Source organism: Athene cunicularia (genome assembly GCF_003259725.1).
Source record: "Athene cunicularia isolate RWA chromosome Z unlocalized genomic scaffold, athCun1 chrZ_part1, whole genome shotgun sequence".
In the NCBI taxonomy this organism is placed as follows: Eukaryota; Metazoa; Chordata; class Aves; order Strigiformes; family Strigidae; genus Athene; species Athene cunicularia.
In genome coordinates, this window is record NW_020799142.1 from 15022119 (window position 1) to 15033164 (window position 11046).

Consider the following 11046-nt stretch of genomic DNA (forward strand, 5'->3'; position numbering starts at 1 on the left):
CCCCCCCCCCCCCCCCCCCTTGTTCAAGTTGGACTAGATGATCTTAAGGTCCCTTCCATCCTCAATGCTGACATAAAAAACCAAAAAAATGTTTATAAGCCGGCCATAAATAAACTTACATCAGAAATTTAAATGTTATAAACCTTCAGAATGAATAAATTCTGCACAAACCCTCCAACAGGAAAAAACAGTTTAATGGTTGCATTGATCAGTTTATGAAAAGAATTAGAAGACACAGTTTCCTGCAATAGCTTGTAGTAAGACTACTCAGAAGATTCCTTCCAGTCTTAATTTCCAAACCTTGAAGTTTTTACACCATGAAGTCTGTGAGGATATTGTAGACATTTGATCTATCCACGGTCAGTTTGAATTAAGAGGTTGCTTCCCCTAAAAGCCTAGCAGGATGAGTGTAGATGTAATTGCTCCCTAACCCAGCTCTGTTATGTGATTCAGTTTATCTTAAACACTGTTTATCTTAAACATGTTTTCAGCAGATGTTTTTAAACTAGGTAATTTTGACAGAAGTGTCAGATAAAAATTACAAACACAGGTTCAGTTGGATGGTGGTCCCTCACATAAAAGCTTTGACAGGTAACACTGGGGCCCAACTTCTTAACTTCTTATCATCTATAGGCAAAACAGCTCACCTTACCATGTCCAAAATTACAGGTGTGGAACTTAATTTTTTTCTAGACATTAAAGCAAGATAACTCAGACTAAATAAATACGCAGTTAGGGTATCAAGCTTTGTTAGGGCCCCAACCGAACCTGTTCACCAAGGGTTGTGGCCCCACCTCGAGTACTGTGTGCAGTTTTGGGTGCCTCAATGTAAGAAGGATATCAAACTATTAGAGTGTATCCAGAGAAGATGGTGAAAGGCCTCAAGGGCAAGACTTTGGAGGAACTGCTGAGGTCACTTGGCTTGTTCACCTTGGAGAAGAGAAGGCCTAGGGGTGACCTCATCACAGTCTGCAACTTCCTCAAGGGGGCAGTGGAGGCAGAGGTGCTGATCTCCTCTCTCTGGTAACCAGCGATAGGGCACAAGGAAATTGAATCAAACTGTCAGGGGAAGTTCATATTGGACATCAGGAAATCAGTCTTCACTGAGGAGGTAGTCAGAACAGGCTCCCCAGTGAAGTGGTCACGGCATCAAGACTGTCAGAGTTCAAGGATGACATTCTTAGTCACATGGTGTAGCTTTAGGTAGTCCTGCAAGGAGCAGGGAGGTGGACTCAATGATCCATATGGGTCCCTTCCAGCTTGATACTATATGATTTAGCTGTCAGTGGCTCAAGCACTTCACCAGCTTCACACAGCTCTGTGACCTTGAGTCAGACAGCTGTGCAAAAAGAGTGATGGGAGAAAAACCCGCGGAAAGTGGAGTCTTGTCCACCTTCACTTCAGAGCTGCTTTTAAGACCAGGCCTTTGCTCTCCACTGAATTTTGTTGCAGAAATGCCTGTGCTTGGTCTTCTACCTGCTTGACTCTTGACTCTGATCTTGACCTCCTCACTTGGCTTTCTAGCTTGATCTTGGACCTGTCTCATCACTAGACACTTGGTGATCTGAAGTGTTGGCTGATCCTTGCTATCATCACTAGGCCTGCTCTGCTCCTTGGATTCAGGCACTGTGGGACAGCACCCTTGTCAGGGAGGCCACCATCCTGTCTGCCTTGGCCACCGGCTCACCTTCCCTTATAGGGTGGCCTGACCTTGCTGCTTCCTGCCAAGTATGACCCTTGGAGGGTATAGAATAAATTCCTGTGCTAATTCATACTCTTAAAAAGCATGCATACAGGAAGGAATAATTCCACCTCTGAAAACATATCTGATCTCTTCTAAAAAGCCTTTCTGCTACTGAGAGGAAGGAAAGTCAGATGAGCATTCATTTGAATCTATTGCCCTTGTATGCCTCAGAATGGAGAAAATGTTAAGGAAACAGCACCTGATTTTCTTGCAGGGATGAATCCTGATGGCGATTTTTAGTTGCCTGACCTCAACTGTCTGAGCTTTGCAAGCTAGGCTAACAAGGTGCTTCTAAACAAATCAGATGCATACTACTGTATTCCATGACAGTCTAAACTACACAGTTTTACTTTGTTGCTTAGTTTCTGCTAAGTGATGCCTGTTCTAAGCATATACTCCATATGTTTGAAAATTAGGAGTGGACCTAGCATTGGCAAGTATAGGCAAGCGGACAGTTATCCAAACTGATAAGCATGTCATTAACAATTTGATTTCAGGAACATACTTTTATATGTTTTGCAAAATTGACCACTGGTGTTACAAATAAAGGTAAATTTATGTCAGAGAGATATCACAGTTGTGAGACCATTTTCTAAGAATATTATTTTCCATAATTTGAGGAAGAAGGATATAATTACGAGTCCCATAGCAGTGAATAATGTATCTTGTTTTGGTTGTCTTTTGAACATGCAGTACGTTTAAATATGTGATCCTGAAGCTGAGGTTTTTCAGACTTCAAAATCAGTGTCAAGACTGGCTGATATTTAGATATTCTAGTCATGGCAATGTTTCTTTATGTTTGATCATTCTGCTTTGCTAAGAATGAACTAAAAACTTTTAACTTCAGGTGTTTTAACTTTAGCATGACAACTAAGGGAACATATTAAAATTTTCCTTTTTGCTAAACACTACTTTGCTGCTGAGCAAAAGGCAGAAGGGATGTACACATAATGCTACAGACTGCTACAACATTCTACTCTGTAGGACTAAGAATTCAAATGAGGTACAGACTCCCGCTTCCACTGACAACAGTTTCTTTCTATATAAGACAGTGCAGGAAGAAGCCAAAAATGCTGTCTGTCTTTCAGACCTCAGCGACTCATACATATACTACTCTTGTAAGTTAATCTAATACTGAAATGGGCACTCATTATAGGTACTGAAGATTTATACAGTGTCTTTCATCAGCAGAGAGCTCACAATACTTTATAAAGTGTTTCTAAACACACATAAGCGCAAAAAAAGATACTGTCATGTTCAGATGGAAAGTGGCAGCCATATAACACATGAGAAAAACATACCACAGCATAGAGGTCTAGTTGCCCAAAAAGGAAGAAGGAATTAGAATTAGGGTCCTTTGTTATGATAGCATACGAGAGTCTCAAACTTCACTTTTACTGTAGATCACCAGGAATCCTTGTGGTACCCTGTAAAATGTAAATCAAAATCATTGGAGTCAAGAAAATGAATTTTTGTTTAGGAAAATGTGTTACTTGAACTAGAATTTAACGAGAACACTGGAACAGCTGTAAGAGATAATCCCTGGCTATACAATGAACACTTTAGAGCACTGAAACACTACACAGTACAATTATTACTACTGCAAGTATCAGAACCTCATTCTTACACCATATGCAGAGCACAACGGTTCAGGTAAAGAGGTTCTTGCAGGCACTACCCAGGGACTTAGGGACAGTGCAATCTGCTGAAGCAGCTACACCACCACTTAGTGAAGCAGAATCATTACTTTCTACTGCTTTTGAAAAGAAACTATAAAAACAATGCTCATCTCTTCTATGAAATGTGATGGATTAGACAGAAGTATGGTTCTGGTTCTCTAGCTCTCAGACACACAGAGTACATACAGAGCAGGCTACGTTTCTTACCTTAGAGTGTACATCAGTTAAGTTCTAAAAATAACATAATTTAAGACTTCATTTTCAGTCTCCTCAACTTTGGCTTCTCTGTTGAAGATGACACAGAATGAACCTGTTTGTACACAGTTTTGGGGAGTCACCTAGTTACCCACTAGAAATACCAACTTCCAGTAAGTTTTTGTAAGAGAAAATAGGGTAAGACCACAAATAGAAGATTAGAACTGCACTCATACTCCCTGAAATTCAAAACATTGTGTTTAGATCTATTACTTGCATATGGCTTTATAATAAATTGCTTGTTAAACTAAAGCTTCTACAAAATCAAGAGAAATCCGAATTCTAAAAGTTCATACTGGCATTGCTTCTTTTATTCAACTACCTCAAAATATTTTAAGAAGGTGGATAAGTATTATCACCTACATATACATAAAGACATGAAGTTGATTCACCGAAGGATATGCTGTTTGGTTTGGGTTCCGTGCACTTCAACTTGCCGTTTAACTGAGGTGTTTTAAGTAGGGAACGCTATCCTCAGTCCTTAGTGCCCTCTATGGTCCGTAGAGGAAACAGGCAGCTTCAGAGAGTGATTTGCATGGTGCCGGGACTGAACCAATGCTCACAGGCACCAATCTTTCTCCACTGCCTTTCTCCATTGTTCCCGGGCTATCAGACTTCTGCGGAGGTGCCTAAAATTTTCTGAATGAGCCCAGGCCTAGTGTCAGTTGGTATATGATCTCGTGATTCTCATTTTTTTACCTGAACACTAAGCTACCTCTGGGAAAATCTCTGAGGATTTATAAAGCTGTATGGATAACAATTTTTTCTTTCTTTCCCTTTCTAGAAGCCATTTAATATTCATATCAGCCATGACCATATCAGGATGCAGCAATCATCTAGGAGCAGAAAAGGTTTCTATTATTTGAATAACTTCCATTTGTATCTTTGAAAATTCTTTTCCCTTTTTGAACTGTAATAAGACCTAAAATAGGAACAAATGAAGGGTGGAGTAAGGCCTGACACACTTCAGTTCTTCAATTATAACATTCATTATAAGGGCTGTACAAACAATGCTATCACATGAATGAGTCCACCTAGAACATAGATGCGTTTGAGCATTCTTTAGATATACATCTATGTTCAATCACTTAAGACAGTGTGCACCATGTTACTTGGCCTGTGGTCGTGCACTGTCCCAACACATCCTCAATCCCTGAAAATACATGGTACCAGAACAATTTATAAGGATGGTTTAAAGTTAATTAAGGAGGGCAACAATATTACTCCTGTTTTTGACTACTTCTGCATTGGATACTCAGACCTAGCTGTGTTGAATGGTAGCTGCAGTACAAATATATGGGGTTGTTAATGAAATTAGACAAATAGAAATGTTCTTAAACAAAGGTTTGTAGCAGAAAAAGAATCCTTGATCCCCAGGGGTACAAAGGAGTTTTGTTGGCTCAAGTAAAGCTATAAAACCAGAATGTTTATTGGCTGGCACATACTGTCGATATATCATATGCAATCAAAAAGCTGCCAATAAAGCGTAATTTTACAGGCTGGAGAAAAAAAGCAATAGTCAAGCTACTTCTCAAAACTCTTCAAAAACAGCATTGTGCAATAGCACAAGGTTCCATCTAGCTCTTCTAGAAACAGAGACATTCAGCAAGTGGAGTACAACATGCCCAGGACGTTAATAACTATACATAAAGATTACTGGAGAATTCATGCCGTATGTAGAAAAAAAAAAAAAAAATAGCTTCAAGGAACTAGTTTATCCTCAGAATTTACAAATGATAAAAGGGTAGTTGAAGATTACACTGCATGAAATATATAGCAGCTTCCTTAAACAGAACGATTCTGGACTACTGATACATGTCAACACATCTGAGTGAAATGAATACATTTACTCAGTGCTTCTCTTTACCACACACACGCGAACACTTAAAACTCTTTAGTCACTGCTGGCATGAGAAAGGCTTTGCTTTCATGCAAGTAACTCTCCCATTTTCCATGCCTGTATTATATTCTCAGTAGGTTTCTCTGTATTGTATCTTACTCTATTATTGCTGGATTTTTGGAGTGCCATTTCCATTCCTATGCCCACTCTCTCTTTGAAAGGATGACAATGAATGGTAACGCTTGTCCCCTCCAGCATGCTCTCATGAAATTCCATTTATAAGGAAATTTAATGCTCTTCATATATATGTTTTTCATATATATATATATATAAATTAACTAATGATTTATCAAAGTTGATGGTTCATAAATTCATACTATATTATAGTTTGATGCTACTTCTGTAGCTGCTACCACTGAGGTTATGCAGTTGCTGAAAAAGCTAAACTCCATCCTAAGTTTCTTCCTAGCCTAGGTATCAGGAATGACATCTAGGTAAACCATTAGGATGTTTAGTATGAATTGTGACTTTCACAGTTTAAACAATGGGATCTTTCATTGGTGGATGTTTTCATGCTGCTTCCTAAGTCCTCCAATTCTCTCACTCATTCACTTGTAACTGACAGATTGTTGTGGTTTAACCCCAGCCAGTAACTAAGCACCACACAGACACTCACTCACACATCTCCCCCTCACAGTGGGACAGGGAAGATAATTGGAAAAAAAGTAAAATTCATGGGCTAAGAACAGTTTAATAGCAAAAATAAAATCTAATAATAAAAATAATAATAATCGTAATGAAAATGAATATAACAGAGAGAAAATAAAAACCAAGATAAAACAAGCGATGCGCAGTGCAATTGCTCACCACCCGCTGACTGACACCCAAGCAGCAATCCACCCCCCAGGCAACTCCGCCCAGTTCATATACTGACCATGACGTTCTGTGTTATGGAATATTTATCCCTTTGGATAGTTCGGGTCAGCCGTCCTGGCCACGCTCCTTCCCAGCTTCTTGAGCACCTGCTTGTTTTCAGGAAGCTGAACAATCCTTAATTTAGGACAAGTGCTATTTAGCAACAACCAAAACACCACTGGTTACAAACATGATTCTCCCACTAGATACAAAATACAGCACTGTACCAGCTACTGGGAAGAAAATAAACTCTATCCTAGATGAAACCAGGACACAAATACAAAATCAGAGTGCCTGTCTTAAGATACACACAGGCACATACATAGCTATAAATAACAGAACAGGGTCATCTAAACGAATTCTAAATGAGATGTAAAAGAAAATGCAGAATTTATAAAGTAGCAGTTAACTGCCAAAACTATAGTTAACATAAACATATGCTTAATGTGGCCTTTTAAAGTATTCTGATGATGTGCTAAGTGTTGTGCTGCTTTGTTGGAGGTGTAGTGCATTCTGGAATTTCTGTTCTCTCTTTAACTACTTGAAGTGCAACACCTGAGTAACTCAGAAAAGCAAATAAAATACCCTAATCTCTTGTGGCCTTGTGGTTGTGTTATTCTGAATTAGATAGAGTGCAAGGCCCAGATGAAGCCTTCCCATTCGGCAGTAATGCCATAACATCTCTTCATTCCTAATACAGATGCACTGCAGCTTTCAGTCAAGGCTGTAGCCTGGGCCTCTCTTCTCTACCTAGCTGTCTATTTTCACAAATATTAAAGGAGCAGAATTATTATGTACAAGACCTCTATTTCTCTATTTCTTTGCCTGTATAACCTGTCAACAACTTCAGAAGCTATTAGGGGTACAAGGACACCAGAAAAGATAATTACGTAAGATCTGTCTTCTTGGAAAAGCAAATTAAAAATCCTTACTTTTTGTTTCTTTCCTGTCACAATTAATCAGGCACTTTCCTCTTTAAGTCAATAAGGCAGGGAAGACACAGAAGGGCTGGAACTGGCAATTAATTTTGCAGCAGGTCTAAAGGTGGTGATATTAAGCAGCTTGTATATAGCTGATGACTAGTTCAGGGCTTATTTTGGCATATGTGCCCGAATTTGACATACAAGAATAGAAATATAACTGTGTCCCCTCTAGTCCAATATGCAATTTTACCAGAAACAGGCTATACTTACATAACAGCCCATATACTTTTAACTTAGCTACACAGCATGCAAAACATCTTATAATGGTAGCAACAAATACACCACCTCAGAACTTATATAGAAACATAGAACCATAGAATGGTTTGGGTCGGAAGGGATCTTAAAGATCATTTAGTTCCAACCCCTGCCATGGGCAGGGACACCTTCCACTAGCCCAGGTTGCTCAAAGCCCCGTCCAGCCTGGCCTTGGACACTGCCAGGGAGGGGGCAGCCACAGCTTCTCTGGGCAACCTGTGCCAGGGCCTCACCACCCTCACAGGAAAGAATTTCTTCCTTATATCTGATCTAAATCTAGCCTCTTTCAGTTTAAAACCATTACCCCTCATCCTATCACTACACTCCCTGGTAAAGAGTCCCTCCCCACCTTTCCTGTAGCCCCCTTTAAGTACTAGAAGGCTGCTGTAAGGTCTGCTCGGAGACTTCTCTACTTCAGGCTGAACAACCCCAGCTCTCTCAGCCTGTCCTCACAGGGGAGGTGCTCCAGCCCCCCAATTAGCTTTGTGGCCTCCTCTGGACCTGCTCAAGCAGGTCCATGTCCTTCTTATGTTGGGGGTCCCAGAGCTGGACACAGCACTGCAGGTGGGGTCTCACCAGAGCAGAGTAGAGGGGGAGAATCACTTCCCTCGACCTGCTGGCCACACTCGATGCAGCCCAGGATACAGTTTGCTTTCTGGACTGTGAGTGCATATTGCTGTCTGATAGTCAGTTTTCCATCCACTGCTACTCTTCACATCCTTCTCTGCAGGGCTGCTCTCAATCCACTCATCACCCAGCCTGTATTTGTGCTTTGGATTGCCCCAGCCCATGTGCAGGACCTTGCACTTGGCCTTGTTGAACTTCATGAGGTTTGCATGACCCCACCTTTCCAGCCTGTCCAGGTCCCTCTGGATGCCATCCCTTCCCTCCAGCGTGTCGACTGCACCACACAGCTTGGTGCCATCAGCCAACTGCTGAGGGTGCGCTCGATCCCACTGTCCATGTTGCCAAAAAAGATGTTCACCTGCACCGAGACCAAGACAACAGGATGTCGCTGGATTCATGGTGGTGGTAACTGATCTTGCTGCATCTCTTCCATTTGCTTGATTAGATATTCTTTTTCTTATTCTCTCTGTCATATTGCTATTATTGCATGTTATGGGAAATAGAGCTTACAAGGTTGTATGGCATCTAACCTCGTTTGTGTCTTAAGTTCACTCCTAGGAACTTTTAAGAACCCTCCCCGATCGGGACATACCTGACAAGACATCATCAACTGATGAACGAAGACTAATGTCACTAACCATAGAAATGGTTTGACAGCCATGATTCACCTATAGGTCAAAGGACCGAATGAAGTGCTAAGGCTTGGACAACCGGCCCAAGCCAGAGTTGACCTACACATGAATCCTATATATTTTATAACTGATAACCATTGTGCTTGTAGGTGTTGTACTAAGTTATAATAACCCACTTATGCTGATGTAAAAAGTGCTAAAGCATTGAAGTACTAAAGCCTGAACAACAGGCCCCAAGCCGAAGCTGCTAACTTAGTCTGTAATCATTAACAAAGTGTGTAAGGTCGCTAGTGAAAGATGAAGCTTAGATAAAATATCATCAGTAGTGAGGAGAGAATGTATCCAAGTTGCCTTGTTTAGCCTTGTTCAAGGCTGAGAACCCACGTATTTGGACTTGTTAGAAACTCCCCTGGTCTCCCCCTCCCTGAGCCCTGGCCAGGCTTTGGGTGGAATCCAACAGGAGAATGAAACCAGAAATTTTCCGCTCAAAACAAAGGTGACAGCTATTCTGGCCTGTTGATCTCTGGTATATAAGGCTGGACCCTCTCACAGGGACTTTGGGTGCCTCACCTACGGATGGACGCACCGTGTAGGATTTCCCACTGGCCGGGACAGGCTCTGCAAACCCTCCCTGCAGCCGGGGCTGCCCAGCGACTGCGGGTCTGGATGATGATAACGGATGCAAGTGGTGATGTATCTTTATTAATCACTGTTCTCTTTCTTGTTTAGTAATGATTTGATGCATTACCCTTTATTTTCCTATCTGTTGCTTTAGGTGCATAATTCTGCCTTTTCTTACTGCATGTTTTACTCTGTTACATTATTTGGTTATCATCTGTAAAATACACGATTTTCACTCTATGTTCGAGTTTAATTGGTACCCTTAATGAGCAAAGCAGATGTTAAACAGTCCCTCTCCCAACACCGACCCCTGAGGAACGTCACTCATCACTGCTCTCCACATTGGCCATCGAGGTGTTGACTGCAACTCTTTGAGTGCAACCATCCAGCTGATTCCTTATGCACTGAGTTGTCCAACCATCAAGTCCATGTCTCTCCAATTTAGTCAAGGATGTCGTGTGGGACAGTGTCATATGCTTTGCACAAGTCCAAGTAGATAATGTCAGTTGTTCTTTATTCACCAATGCTGTAATCCTGTCGTAGAGGGCCACCAAACCTGGTAGAAGGCTCCCATAAATTTAGATTGTTACATTTTTCTTAAGAATTACAAGTCACAAAAGAAACACATACCCATAAAATATCTAAGAGTTTCAATGTTCATGAAAATGGCTGAGTAACCCATGTACAGACATAAATGTACAGATATGAAACATGATCTTGGGAGTCTGGGGAGGTCCGCACTGCCTGGACTCCAGGCAGTGTTATTCCAGTTTACAAGAAGCGCATGGGGGAAGACCCAGGAAACTACAGACCCATTAGTCTAACCTCTGTACCTGGAAAAAATATGGAGAAGATCACACTGGGTGCTACCAAAAGGCATTTAAAGAACAATAAGAACAATGCAATCATCAGGCACAGTCAACATGGGTACACAGGAGGAGAGTCCTGTTTAACTAATTTGACCTCCTTCTATGCGAAGGTTACCTGCCCGGTGGACGAAGGGAAGGTGGTGGGTGTGTTTTTCTGGATTTTAGTAAGGCTTTTGATACCGTCCCTCACAGCATCCTCCTGGACAAGTTGTCCAACTGTGGGGTGAGTGAGTTCATGGTGCACTGGGTGAAGAACCAGCTAAAGGCAGGGCTCAAAGGGTTGTGATGAATGGGGCTACATCTGGCTGGCGACAGGTGACCAGTGGCGTTCCTCAGGGCTCAATCCTAGGGCCAGTCCTGTTCAATATATTTATCAATGATCTGGATGCAGGAGCTGAATGCACCATGGGCAAGTTGCTGACTATACCAAACCGGTGAGGGACAAGAGGCCTTGCAGAGGGATCTAGATAGACTGAAGCATTGGGCATTGATTAATGGGATGACATTTAACAAGAGAAAATGTCGAAGTTGCACCTAAGATGGAGTAGTGGCAGGCACAAGTATGAACTGGGAGAGGAGCTGCTGGAGAGAGCAGCCCTGCAGAAAGGGATCTGGGGGTGCTGGTG